Raw genomic sequence first — 15,174 nt, forward strand, 5'->3', positions numbered from 1 at the left:
ACCTTTTATGTAATTTACAACCACAATAGATATTTCACTGGCTAGTTTTTGTTTTCCAGAAAAGTTATCTTTACGGTGTTTCATAAAATCTGCTAGTTACATTACTTTTACCATGAGTATTAACAGTAACCTCCACTCCAAATTCTTGCTTTATGGGCCTTGGTACAGTGATTTTAAACCCTGATTTCAAATTAGAATCACCTGGGGAATCTTTAAAACAAAACAAAACAAAAAGCTAATGCAGACTCCACCCTGGGCCAAATGAAACAATCTCTGGGGATGGGCCTGGACATCTGTATTTTCAAAAGTAGCCCTGGTGATTCTAATTTGCACCCAAGACTGAGAACTACTGTTGAACCCTTAATTCAAGAGTAACTATTACAGGGGCACCTGGGTGGCTTAGGTTGGTTAAGCTTCCCGACTCTTGATCATGGCTCAGCTCATGATCTCATGGTTCGTGGGTTCGAGCCCTGAGTTGGTCTCTGTGCTGACCCTGCAGAGTCTGCTTGGGATATTCTCTCTCTCTCTCTCTCTCTCTCTCTCTCTCTCTCCCTCCCTCCCTCCCTCCCTCCCTCTCTGCCCCTTCCCCACTCCCAGGCTCTCTCTCTCATAAATAAGTAAACATTTAAAAACAAGAATAACTATTACAGCCAAGCAGCTGTTAAAAACAATGCCAGTTTCATGGGGGTCAGACAGAAAAAATGCACTTGTGTGAGGCATGACAAGAGATGAGATATATGTCCTCTGAGCAGGTAGTAGTTTAAAATATAAAGTAGTCTGATATCCCCATTTTGTTTATCAATAGAGTATTGTTAATTAAACCTGTGGCACTGACCAGAACACACCAGACTATCTGACAGAGAATTGTTTCAGCTGAAGAGTCTAAGAAAAGAGAGCAAAGTGCACACAGTAGGACACGATAGTGTGTTTAACACTGACTTCACAGGGCAAGAACATTGCTGCTGGGAGACGTGCACCCAGAGGAGAGCCTGCTTGAGGCAGTAAATGGATAGAAGATGGGGTATCAGCCATACCAAAATTTTTTTTTCAAAGCTTCTTAATAATAAACAACTGTTTTCATGTCTTACCGAGTGATTGGTAACGTGCCCTCGAGCCCTTTTTGTTTTTAGAACACACGTAATGGTTAGAAAACTGCCTAAAAGAAATAAACATTCCTTTCTTTTATAGTTTCAACAATTGCTGACTAACTTTAGATTGACTACTGTTGGTGAGTAAAATTACTATAAATAGCATACTTTAACTCCATGTTAATGGGTTAAGTTTTGTGGTAGGTTGTTTACTTATGAACTTACTGCTTTTTACTTCTGTCCTAATGTGCTCTTCTGTGGGTGGTTATCTTCATTACATCTCATCTATTATTCTTTTCCAGTCAATGAAGGATTTTCAAACCTTGTCATAAACCAGGGAAATCTCCATGTAAAAGTGAAGTGGAAGTCTGGGCTTCCTGTCAGACTTAATTCGGCTTGTTAAGGGGGCTCCTTGGGAGAATTTGGGTTCTAGTGAGTCACCAGGCCAAATCCCAATAACCACAATTGCCAAAAGTAATTAGACTGAGGAAAGCCAGGCTTCTTGGGAGGAGGGTCATCACAGCACACTCGAGCCATTGCTCTGTGGTCAGACCTAGTTACTTGTCCCTAAGGATTGGGAGCAATCATGAGTTACAGAGAGCAGGAAATCCACCAGAAAACAGTGCTTTTCCACCACTTTTTTTTTCTTCAATAGATTATTCACCCTAAGCATGCAAGAGACGAAACTGTGCCACTGGCATACACGGTATACACCGCAGTTCATGTCACCATCAACTTGACAACCACTTTGTCTGCCTGCAGGGGTGCATTTGCACACACAAGGAGCTCGTGCTGCTCTGCAAGTACTCTCCTTCCCATCCGCGGTAGATGAGAAGAACCTAAAAAGCTTACTCTGAGGCTTTGTAGAAGAGGTGTCTGGTTAGGATGGGAAGGGAAGAGATCCTTGTAAACATCCTAAGTTCAAGTTAGATATAATATTACTGAAGTAACATTTGGAAATAAGAAAATCATAGTACATTTCCAGGACAGGGGTTCTAAAACCTCCAGAGCTAGGAAAGGGCCAAGAGTACACTTACAATTTCTTGTACTGAAAAGAATACCACTTAGAAACATGATGCCATAGTAGCTAAGGAGAAGTTATCAATAAGTGGTGCTCTGATTTTAAACTTGTAATATGTTAGAAGTTAGAAGACTGCTAAACATTTCTGTAGGAAAATATTCACGTAACACAAATATATCTGTGCTTAATAACCTAAGTGAAAGTTCACCTTTGAAATTATTGGCAGTTGCCTCAAATATCCAAAAAGGATACTCTGTCACTCTATGTGATGGATCTTTAATTGTACAAAGACACAGAGTTCCCACTGTTCACTGTCCTTAAGTGGGGGGAAGTTTCACATTCTTTTATGATTCAGAATAATTTCAGATTATTTCAATACTTCTGTGACTTTGGATCACTAGATCTTTTTGTTTAAACATGTGGCTGGGAGATATTGCTTACTTTAAATCCGTAGAGAGGCAGGCAGTCGGATTCTTTTTCTGGCCAGCATTCTCTGGCAAGTGGCAATGTCCAGGTAACATTTGGCAAATAAACCTTGGCCTCATGCACTGTGCACCTTGAAGAGATACAATGACCTCTAGACAATATGATATTACCAATTTGGTAGCACTGTATATTTGATTTTCTTTGGTCTTGAATTTGACTATGAGATAATCTAAGAATAGAAAAATTTAATTTTTGGAAATTTAGCAGCAGAACTGTGACCTCTATTTACTTGTGTACTACCTTTGGATGGCATGTCATTTCTGCCATGAAATACAAAAGATAGAGACAAATGCTGCTTGGCCACAAGCTATATGAGCACATACTGAGCTGCTGAATATTTGTTTCTTACAAAATTCAGTCTTGTCTTTATAATTTATGACCAATTTGTTGACCTAAGTCCAAAAGGGGCTTCATTACTATTTGGTAACAAGAAACCCCACAGGTGGCATCTTTAGCCACCCTGACCTCTATTCACCCACTCACTTCATGCCATCCTCAGAATAACTCTTGAGGTATCTCTTAGCCTCTTCCATAAAGAGGAGGCAGTCTCTCTTTCCTATAGAACATTTCCGAGACATCCACCCAGCTTTCCACTTCTATCCAGGGCTTGATGTAGACCCAAGCTTTTAACAGAGATCAGTGGGATTTCCTAGGAAGCCAGTTAGACTTACAGGATCGTGTCGATGCATACTTGGCCCTGGTATCAATAATCAATAGCATGTGCCATTCTACCCACTACTGAGGTTCCAGGGCCCAGCCCTGATTCATATCTGTTTTCAGACTTGTGAGCATTATGAGCCCATACGTCAAAGTTTAATTTCTGATAAATCAAAGGACAGTTCCAGGAAAAGAAATTCCCAACCATTTCAGGCTACCACTGCCATTTTCAGCATCCATGTGCACATCTCACTGAAATTCCAGAAATTCATTAAAAACTGCCTCTGAACTTAATATATTATCCATACTATAAATGGAGAATGTACAAGCCCAGAAACCTTTATGTAATAATTTTTAACCAAATTACTAAATTAATAGGCTGAGGGGCAAAAGTACTATTGTTCTTCAGGTAAGAACACATTTTAAATGAAAATTGGCAGGATTTTCCAACGTAGGATATTTTCTCTACCCTACCCTAGCCCAAATCACTTCCTCAAACACTCTCAAAATTCTAAACTACTACGAAGATGAGTTGAACAGTCTTAATTTTAGAATCTTCCAAAGAAAAAACAAACACACAGACAGCCGAGTTAATTTATAAAACACTGCTGCATTTATCTTGGCAGATTTCAGTTCTCTCCTGTCTAACTCTTGCATGCTAACTCACACTCAGCAATTCATGGAACCAACAAGTCATTTCTATGTATTAAGCACATTGGGAACTATTGCACAGAATAAGTCTGGTGCTTCTTCTCACTTCTTGTACAAGTTTCTCTTCTATACAATTCATTTACTGGGTCTCTGAAACCTAAATAATCCCTTTACTTTAAACCTGAAGCAAATGGAGAGTCATTTTTACAAGAGCAATAAATGAAAGTGGCTGTTGAGATACTTTACTTGAATTGGTCTGCACACTGAAGTACCTTTTTGTTAATACAAACCCTTCATATTCTATCAAGCAGCTCCCTGAAATTCTAGGGCTGCTTAAAATTATACGACCAGAGACCAGGAATCTCCCCTCCCCCTACCAGTTCCCTGCTCCTGGGAGTATGCCAGCAATTTTGCAGGATTCATTCTGACAACTGTTCTGGTGTAAATATTTAGAGAAATCCTTTCCATTAGAGATTAAACAAAGTGTAAGTAACTGCTCCTAAATGATAGATCTTATTAATGTTTGCAACAGCAGGCCTTATGCTATCTGATGCACAGATTCCAATACACTGGAAAAGACTAAGGGAAAAAGAATCAAGACAGGAATTACATGTAACTGTATGTAATGTGAACTGAAAAATATTGTCTTAAGTTGCTGTTGTAGAGACATGGTTTAATTTGCACAGAATGTAGGAGAAATGCGTTAATTTAAATTGAAAATAATAAAAATTTGCTACTGGTGTTTTAATGGTTTATAAAAGATGGGGTGGGGGACGGTAATTACAGATCTCTTTATCAGCAGGTTCAAATGCAGTTCTTAGCTATTTCTCCCTTTCCCTCCAAAACAAAGTAATAATAGATCTGAGATCCTATCTGATATAAGCTCTGGTTTATATATTGTTAAAGATTATCAAAAGGGATAACAGCTGGGCTTTAGTGCTTATACAAATACCACTTGTTAAAATAGGGTGGTACCCTACCTCAGGGGGTAGAAGCACACTCATGTTCCACTTCTGTGCCTTCCTGTTTGCATGGCATTTGGAAGTATTTATTATGTGCTAAGGGATAACACACCTAAGTAATTTAAAGCATCAGAGCCTTCACTGACTGAATTTAAAACTAATTCTACACTATTGATGATTACTATCATACTTGACTAGAAAAGGTATACATCCTGTAGACTAGTTATTGTTTCTCCTTGCCTTTGATGATTTAAGGCCTCCACTATAATCTAAAAACCTTTAATTTTAATTCATTTCCTTCACTGGTATCACTATCTAAGATTTCTCATTAATATACGCAGTTTGCCTTCTTTATAGGAGTAGGATTTTTTAAATGCTTATTTAATGTTTATTTATTTTGAGGGAAAGAGAGACAGAGTGTGAGAGAGGGAGGGGCAGAGAGAGAGGAAGACACAGAATGTGAAGCAGGCTCCAGGCTCTGACCTGTCAGCACAGAGCCCAACAAGGGGCTCAAACTCACGAATGGAACTGTGAGATCATGACCTGAGCCAAAGTTGGACGCTTAACCGGCTGAGTCACCCAGGAGCCCTGGATTTTTTTTCCCCTGTGGAAAAGCACTATGATGCTATGTAAATAAAAAGATGTAAAATAAAAAGATGCTATGTTAATAATGTTAAAATATCTGCAGTGGGGTTTTACTTTTCCTTGTTTTGCTTCAATCATGTAATAACAATCATTCACTGCTGAGTCTTTAGTTGAATGCCACTTGAATCCTACATTCATCCAAATTTAGCAGAGAAATTAATAAAAAGGTACATTCTTTTAAATGTTTATTTTTGAAAGAGAGACAGCACGAGTGGGGGAGGGGCAGAGAGAGAGGGAGGTACAGAATCTAAAGCAGGCTCCAGGATCTGAGCTGTCAGCACAGAGCCCTATGTGGGGCTCGAACTCACAAGCCATGAGATCATGACCTGAGCCGAAGTCAGATGCTCAACCAACTGAGCCACCCAGGCACCCCAATAAAAAGATATTTAAGGGAGAAGAAATGGAAACTTCATAACCTTCATTGCAGAAAAATAACATCTTTCTAATTGCCATTTTTAGACCTAGATCTTCTTGAGTTTGGATTATAGTTCAAGAAATCCCAGATTAGGGGGCAGGTAGATTGTTTTCTAATAATATTCTGCTGTATAATTTAGAGAAAACATTTAGTCTACGATTCCATTGCACACACTATAAAATGAGACTCATAATCTTTCACTTATCTGAAAGCAGGAGATGTAATGTGAACTGCAAAATATTTCCTCCAACCGGAAAATCAAAGAACTCTGCCTTTTCCTTCTTGTAGCATGCTGTTCCCTTAGGTAGATAGTTGTCTGTCAAAATTTCAGTATGGACTTAGGGCTTCAATTCAAAGGCATAAGTTTCTCTTCATACTTTCATGGAGTTTTTTAGACCATAAGTTTTTAAAGCTAACCAGTGAAAAAGAAATTCTATTGGGGAAAAAAATAGGAAAAATTGAGATTAAACTTAGTCCTCATTGAAACAGCATAAATTCATTAATTCAACAGCCATTTATTGAACATTTAGGATGTTCTGACATTACAAAAGTGAGCAAAGCACACATACAACCTGCCTTTGTGGCATGTCACAGTGGTTAAGGAAAGAAAAGATAAAACTCGAATTAAACATTATTCAGCTGAAGATAAATCAGAGCTGTTAGACACTCTTTCCAAGCTGTATAGCATTTCTTCTTAAGGCTTGTTTAAACAGAATTGGAAATTAATGAGATCATTCATAAATGAGCCAACGCACATTCAGATTTTTCTCTGAGAAATAAGGGTACCAGATAGCATGTGAAGAGTGAGGACGAAGCAGGAAGGTGGAAGGAAGATCAACTGAAAACACTGGAATTTATTGGGCCTCCCAGTATTATCTTGTCTGAAAATTTATGACCAATGAATAAGAGCCATCGTTTAGCATGACATTTGTGACAATCATAGGAAGTATGCTATGCGTACTGTAAACGCAGTTGGCATTGTTAGGTAAAGCTTGTAATGGAGTGGCATAGTTTAGCTGAGCAAATTTCCATTTTCGGCACATTGACTAATTTCTATAGTTGAACTTTCCCACTAGTTCCCTAACTGGAATTACTCTTACCAAACAAATATTAAAATATTGTATGTTTAAAAATAGTGCATTTTTGTCCATCTCACAGAGGCATTTTTCAAACCTTTTATGGTAACCCCTTGACCACTACATGGAACGTGTGATCTGCTTAAAGCACCAGTTTGGTAAACTCATATCAACATGTTATTTGGATTTCTTATGTAAGTCTGCAGATGACCTTTCCTAACATCAATTGATAGCTTTAAAGATGTCAGTTGCCAGAATTCAGAACCTTGAAAATAGCATGATCCAATTCTTTTCTGTGTGTTATTGCTAACTTGTGAAAGCTTTTGAGTAAAGAAAGGTAAATATCCAGGTGTTTTTATATGTATTATCTCTTATAAACCTCACAACAATCTCACGATATAGTTTATTTTATAAGTGAAGAAACTGAGGCTCAAAACCATTAAGGAACTGACCAAAGTGACAGCCAACAAGGGTACAAGTGAGAGTATACCCAGATCTTCTGACTTAAAGCACAGCTTTCCCATTACACTCTGCTTTTCATCAAGAAGAGAAAGCCAGAGAAGTTTTAAATGGAGAGTTCTCTCTACAGCTGAGATGGTACCACAAATGGCTACTCAGACAAGAAATGAACTGGAGAGAGAGTAAATTGCGTTGTCAGCAGTGGTTGCTTGAGGAAAGCAATGAGAAGGCTTTAAGTTGTTTTTAAAGCAGGGGCCTGATAAGATCAGAACTATTGTTCTTAAAAGATCACTCCAGGGGCGCCTGGGTGGCTCAGTTGGTTAAGTATCCAACTTTGGTTCAGGTCATGATCTCATGGTTCATGAGTTCAAGCCCCGCATGGAGGCTCTGTGCTGACAGCTCAGAGCTGGGAGCCTGCTTCATACTCTGTGTCTCCCTCTCTCTCTGCCCTTCCCCTGCTCGCACACTGTCTCTGTCTCCGTCTCTCTCTCAAATGTGAATAAAAAATTTTTTAAATATATATATATTTGCATATATATGTGTGTGTGTGTGTGTGTATATATATATATATATATATATATATATATATATAGTGTAATTGCTAAATGGTAGCAGTAGTGGTGGTGGGAAATAGAAACATATGAGCTGTCTTGGTTAAGGATATAGAATCCATAGGGAAGAGTGTGTAGAGATGGGTTTCCTAGACTCCTGGCTTTAGCAACTGGATTGGTGCCATTTCAATAGAAAATACTAGAGAAGGAGCACATGTGGATTTGATATACAGCATGTTTTCATAGGTAGGAAGATTTCGGAAAGCAGTGTATGCAGCATAATCCCCTCATATTACTTAAGAAGAAAAAGAGAGTCCAGAGAAGTAAGTCAGTCGACTGAAGTCACTTTGTAGTGGACCAGGGAGTAGAAACAACTCCTGTGGCTTGCTGTTCTGTAACACAAAATGCCACACACAGTTCCAAGGCTGGCCTTCCAAAGAAGTGTTCTGTGGATCTTCTGGCAGTCTGAATCTTATTTGTATGATTAATGGTCATTTCAAAGAGAATTATCTGCTCGCTGGATCAACACTTATTTCACAATCTCTTTATTTCTGTACTCCATGAGATCCAAATCTAAAAAGTTACTATAACCTGTTGCCTTAGTCTAACATGAGTCATGATGGGGCACAATTTAAAACAACAAACAAATTACACATACTATCATCAAATATAGCTGTCAATTTTCTCATCAAATGTATTCTTATTCTCTTCTTGGGAATGGTTAGATTCAAATCTGGCCCTGAGTTGGTAGAGTATCATTTATGCCCACTATTAACTCTAACATATCAATATAATTTTGTACAGCTTATAAACATTGTCTTATTGGATTTTTTCAATACCCTTGTGAAATGGGCAGAGCAGGGTTTTACCATTCTCATTCTACAGATGAACCTCAAAAGATGTTAAGTGATTTGTATAGTATCACAAAGCTAGTAAATTTGAGCAGAACTCAATCTCAAATTTCTGATAGGGGCATGTTTGTTTTGTTCTACAACAAGTCCACAGCCTTTCCTGCATGGCCACGATCCCCATTTATCTTCTGTGAAGTTCCTCCTATTAGTATGATGTCTGGATTTCACAATAATGGCATATAAATTGGGGGAAATCTTTTTCACAAATTAGATTATTCTTATTGGCTGACAAGGTGAATTGGTGGATCATTAAGGTTCTTTCCCTTTAAGTACTCATGTGTGAGCCCATCCAGGGGGAAAGAGATGCTGTGGGGAAAGACTGCTAAATAAGCTATTTTAAAGACTGACCAAAAATGCTTTCAAATCTAAAAATAAAACTCTAAGCCCATGGATCACCTAATAGTCTTTATAAACTAAAAGAAACTAAAAATAGAGACTCTTTGTAATATACAGTTGTCCCTCCTTATCTGCAGGGGACACATCAAGACTCCCCAGTGGATGCTTGAAACCAGGAATAGTACTAAACCCTATATATACTGGTTTTTTCCTACACATACAGACTTATGATAAAGTTTAATTTATGAATTAGGCACAGCAAGAAATTAACAATAACAACTAATAATAGAACAATAATAGAACAATAAGAACATCATACTGTAATAAAAGTTATGTAAATGTGCGCTCTCTCTCTCTCTCTCTCTCACAAAATGTTTTATTGTATTCTACTCCCCTTCTTCTTGTGATGCTGTGAGATGACCAAATGCCTACGTGATGAGATGAAGTGAGGCGAATGACATAAGCATCAGGCTACTACTGACCTTCTGACTCTGTGTCAGAAGAAGGATCACCTGCTCCCAAAACATGGTTTCCACAGACAACTGAAACAGTGGACAGCAAAACCGTGGATAAGGGGGGGCTACTGTAATACTCTGTGAAATGTTTTTTTTAAAAAAGACCTTTTCCATTTTGTTATTCACTGTCTATAATTAGTATTTTTGTTAGATATAGAGTAATGAATTTGGATTCTGAAATTAACTCCCTCTAAAAGTTGATTAGCGTGCCTTCTCATGATACAGTGTACAATCCAACATGCCTGGTGGTGATAGGATGCAAAGTGAGCCAGGTTGTATCTCTTTTTTGTAACAAAAGATTTTGGCTCTGTAGTCTCAATGTAGAGTGATTATTTCTAATGGACCACAGGAAAATGTGTCTTATCCAGTGAGGAAGGTGGAAAATCAGAGTAATTTTGGTGTCTTTGTCCTACTCTGGGCAGTGTTCATGACTAACTTTCTAGGTCCTGTCTCCACAGTGACTACTCACCAGCACTGAACATCAGGGAATGATCTCAGACTCTGGAAATGTGATCGCATATTGATGCCATAAGAAACTAAGGTTAACTCCAGCATTTTAGCTCTCTGGCTTTGGAAAACTCTTGGCTTCCATACCTAAATTCATGCATGCTCAGGTGTGATGGTTGAAATGCTGTATTAGAAGAATCTCCTCAACTTTGTTTTCTGAACTCCTAGAACACATGAATTTTTTTTCTTCTTTTTTAATATTTTCATTTATTTTTGAGACAGAGAGAGACAGAGCATGAGCAGGGGAGGGGCAGAGAGAGAAGGAGACACAGAATCCGAAGCAGACTCCAGGCTCTGAGCTGTCAGCACAGAGCCTGACACGGGGCTCGAACTCACAGACTGTGAGATCATGACCTGAGCCAAAATCGGACACTCAACCGACTGAGCCACCCAGGCGCCCCAACACATGAATTTTTCTTCAAATTCCATAACTTTTCAAATCCATGACAGTTCCTTGTTTATCTTCACGTAAACTCCTTAGCCTCTTATTCATCTCCTCATGTTTGGTCTTAATTTTTTCTCCCTTTAGTTCTCTCCATAAATTTTACATTTTAGTTAAATCAAAAAACCTCTGAAGAGTGCCACTAAGGCTAGGCAATCCTTCCTTGTGAAGTCACCAAAATTTCCTAAGTCTCAGTTCTTGATTTGGGGGAGGGGATTATTTTTTATAAAATGAAGGGTTTTTTTTGTTCTTTATGGTTTATTATGAGCCCATTTATATGCCTAGTCCTGGGCTATGAGTTTGGGATACAAAGCAACAATAAGACAAGTCCAATCCCCTAGGACCTCAATATAATCATTTGTACTTTTCTCCTTCCTTCAGTCATCTGTCCTTCTAGTTTGATATTTCTTTTTCCTTTTATCGCCATTAATTACATCATTTTGTTCCTGATCTCCCCAGTTAGAAACCCCCAAATCAATATTATTCTTTCGCTTACCCATTTATAGATTTTTTTTTTCATTTACCCATGTAAAATTGATTGTTAAATCCTGTCAACCTTGCCCATTCTTCTTTGGAAATAATTTTAAAATCCTGCCCTCTTTTTTCCATTTTCCCATTAATGCTATTCTAATTTAGCTAATAGCAGTCCCAGGTAAGAACATAATATCTTAATAACTCAACTTTTAGTGTCTCCTCCTCAGAAATTATTCTCTTTGTCATCAGAGTATTTGCTTAAAATTAAATCATGTCACTGATTTGTCTATAAACGGTTCCCTCAAGTTATATATAAGATTAAATTGAAACCCCTAGCCAGTTTCCTCATGTGTCTCAAAATCCAGCCTGGATGTCAGGTTTCCCAAGTAGGTGGTTCCAGATGGTTAGTTGTCTCCTTTCTGCCAACGACTTGTACATAATATTTACCACCCTGGCTTTACTTTGTTTATGGTCTCTCACTGTACTTCAGACTCCTAGGTCTTATCCACCTTTCCATCCAAAACACCAAGCTTCGTTTGACAAACAATCTTAAGGAAAAAGGAGAAAATGTGTTGGGTGTGTTCTATGGTACCAGAGCTTCCTGAAAGACAGGCAGGTTAATGGGAGAGACTTTAAGATGTTCAATATGTAGAGATGCTGTAAAATAAATATATTGGCTGCCCCCAAATATCATAAGATTTGTTTTACTAGACGTAATTAAATGGACTGTTCTGGGGAAGCTGTTTGAACTAAATCCCTCTAAACTTTCAAAGGTTTCTGATTCTGTCAGCTAGAAGCTAATTAATTATGTGGACCACAGTGTTCTCATCTGAAAGTTAAGAGGGAAGGAACAACTGTAAAGTCCTCTTAAATTCCCCAGTTATATTCACCATTCTCCCAAATCTTCTTTATGTGTTCATACATAACACTCTTGCTCATAACATTCTCTTCCCCGCTTCCCATTTGTCTAAGGTCTTCTTTTCCTTCAAGTCTCATAACTATTCCTAACTGCAGGCTGGCATCTTCAGATACCTCAACCATCAGTAATTGCTCCTGCCTTGTAATTTCTGTTGCACTAAGTTTCTGGTATGTATATGTATGGGCCTTAAAATATGAAAAGACTGTTATACTAACTATATCTTAGGCTTCTTGAGTTAGAGACCATGTTTTGTCTTCAGTCCTAGAAGAGTAATCACTGAATAAGTACTTATTTGTGAAAACAGCAGTGATGTGATACTAAAAGTGGGGTATCTGTATCACTGGTGTTGCATTCACCTGGGGTGCTGCATATAGATGCAACTACCCAGGCTCACCTTTTCATTCCTGAATCAGAATCTTTTGGAATGAAGTCTATGCATTCACATTATTAAAAAGTACTTCAGCTCAATTTTACACACGGTACAGTCTTAGAACTTAACTGGCATAGACCTTCAGGATCTCTACACCATTCTGATATCATTTCTGTGGTTTGCCTTTCCTCTTTCCGCCTGTTTAAGCAGGCCCTTGTTTTCAGTGGGTTGCTAGAGTCCCAGAGAACTTGTTGCCCAGAATGTTGTGTGAGACTACCATATCTGATACTCATTAAAAGCTGTGTCTGTGGTCCTTAAAAAGTAGCCCCTTCCTGTGACTGTTAATGAGTTCCAGGCTCCCTGAGTTTCCCCAAATCACCTGTGTTAGAAAGAAGCATCAGCATTCTGCCCTCTCTCCAATTTTCTTACTTGAAGGGTTTTGAGAGAGTCAGTATTGAGTAAAGCTTCACAGCTGTCTTGAGTAAGAGTGGAACTAGTACAAGGTTATAGTTAGTACTTCTTGGGCAAAACGAAATGCTTTCTACATACTGACATGTAATGAGTGCCTATAAGAGTGCTAGGTGCTTACATATGATCTCACTTAATTCAAATAGAAATTCCCCTGTTACAGATGAGATCTCTTAGGTTCAAAAAGCTTACTCAACTTTTGTCTAAATAACCAGACTGTGAACTCCTTGACACAGATTATTGGTTTTATTCAACTTTGGATGCTCACTAATTAGAAGCATGTAGATGTTGGACAGTTTAATTGTCAAAATGAGTAGCTGGATGAAGAGATCAATTTTGGTTATTCAGCTAGTAAATGTCAGAACTGTGTATGAATCCAAAGCCAGTTCTCTACCTCCCAGTCCCTGTGCTGCTCTGGAAAGTGTGCAGGCCCATATCTGAATGAGGTAGTGATGCAGTGAACCATGCACAAAAATGTATCATATGCACAAAGGTGGATATCTAGCACCTTCTGTTCTGCCAGCAATTTTGTGAATCTACGAGAGAAAACCGCTTATTTTTTCTGCTCAGGATTTTAGATGTGACCCATAAAGCTGGATTTATTTAATGATATGCCCTCTATTTGCACATCTTCTTGCGCCTGTTAAAATACCACAAGTCTTTCGCCTGCTGTTTGCTTACACTAAGACTTCAGCCATCAGATATGCTGCTCTAGCATGCTATGTGGCAAGAAGATCCAAGTTTATTCATAATATAACAAAGTAGAGTTTGTTTTTAGCACAAACTGAAGTTTGTTTCTTTCAAGAATGCAAACTTAGTAGTTATGGAATCACACCCATGCAGATTCATTACCATTAAACTATCACATTTTCTGTTTATGTTGATTTCTAATTAATTCTCTACGTTAAAAAAAAAAAAAAAAGGAATGGAACTCTCAGCCAGACCAGAGTACATAATGATTCCCACTGTTGGATGAACACTGTTGGATCTGTCTCATGAAAAAATGCTGTTATTACCACCCACTAACTCATCAACAGGTCCTGGCTCTCTACAGAATCTGGGTCTCCCTTACCCCTATCCACTCCCTCTTGTCCTCTATTCACCTCCACTTGGGAACATGGCCACTTGGAAAAGGGGAAGCTTTCCCTTCCTTAGCAACAGCTGGAGATGCTGATTCAGTACCTTACATTTTACACCCGTAGCAGGGTGCATTAACCTTAAGATAAATTTTCTACTTGTGGTCAAGAAAAAAACACTATTTTTGGTTCTACAAATACTTTCTGTGGCAGTGTCAACAGCAGAATCAACTATAGTTATCTGGTAGGTCACAGGAAAACTAATATGGCTTTCACTACTTTTGAAGAATGAACTTGGGAATTAACCCACAGATTATTAATGTATTTAACAGAAAAAAGAACAGAATATAGAGATTCTAAAAGAAATATTATATTAGAAGTGAAAATTATAATGCTGTTGCTCTAAATTACCTAAACTTTGTCAATATGCATCACTAATGGCAAGAATTCAGAAAAATGCAGAAAAGAGTATATGCAAGATTACAAAATATTTTATTTTTTATTCTGTTTATTTGTTCTTATGATCTATTATGAATTCCATAATTTTCCTGTGTATTTTTACCACCACCTCTATAATAAAAAAGAATGACTCCACTCCAATAAAAAAAGAATGAAAATGTAAAACCCCAAAGCAAACTCAAATTATTGCTAGAGAAAGATAGGAGAAACAAAGGAGAAATGAAATGTTTCCAAGAGCAAAGAACATGTAAATGGATGTACATTCTCTTCAAAGATAAGAATCAGAGTGTAAATCTCTATCTTGTAGCTAGTTAGAACATTCTCCTCTAATATAAAAATTGGTAAGACAACATGTTTCCAAGGAACACAAGTTGCTGGTTCCATTTTATGATCCATAAAATTAACAAAAATTAAAGTAAATAACTATGTCAGGCAAAATGTGTTCTTTCCTTTCCTTCTGATATTCACTTAGCAACGCAAAGTCTAAATACACTTGGTATATAATCCCAGGTATTTACATTGGCCCACACGGTTCTTTAGGATCTGGCTCTACCCTCCTTCTTTAACCTCATCGCATACCACTGCTGCAACCTCATTGGTTCCCCTTGTGCTGTTCCTTATGCCTGGTTCTTTCTCATGGACTTAACATCTTTGCACGTGCTGGTGATCCACCTGGGATATCTTCC

At 38.0% G+C, this 15,174-nt stretch overlaps 1 protein-coding gene across 7 annotated transcripts in view; it reads left to right on the forward strand.

Annotated features, from left to right (window-relative positions):
• Window positions 1-15,174, forward strand: part of RSPO3 (R-spondin 3) — an 86,457-nt gene that overhangs the window by 10,290 nt on the left and 60,993 nt on the right. The window lies entirely within an intron of this gene.

Source organism: Felis catus, chromosome B2 (genome assembly GCF_018350175.1).
Source record: "Felis catus isolate Fca126 chromosome B2, F.catus_Fca126_mat1.0, whole genome shotgun sequence".
Lineage (NCBI taxonomy): Eukaryota > Metazoa > Chordata > Mammalia > Carnivora > Felidae > Felis > Felis catus.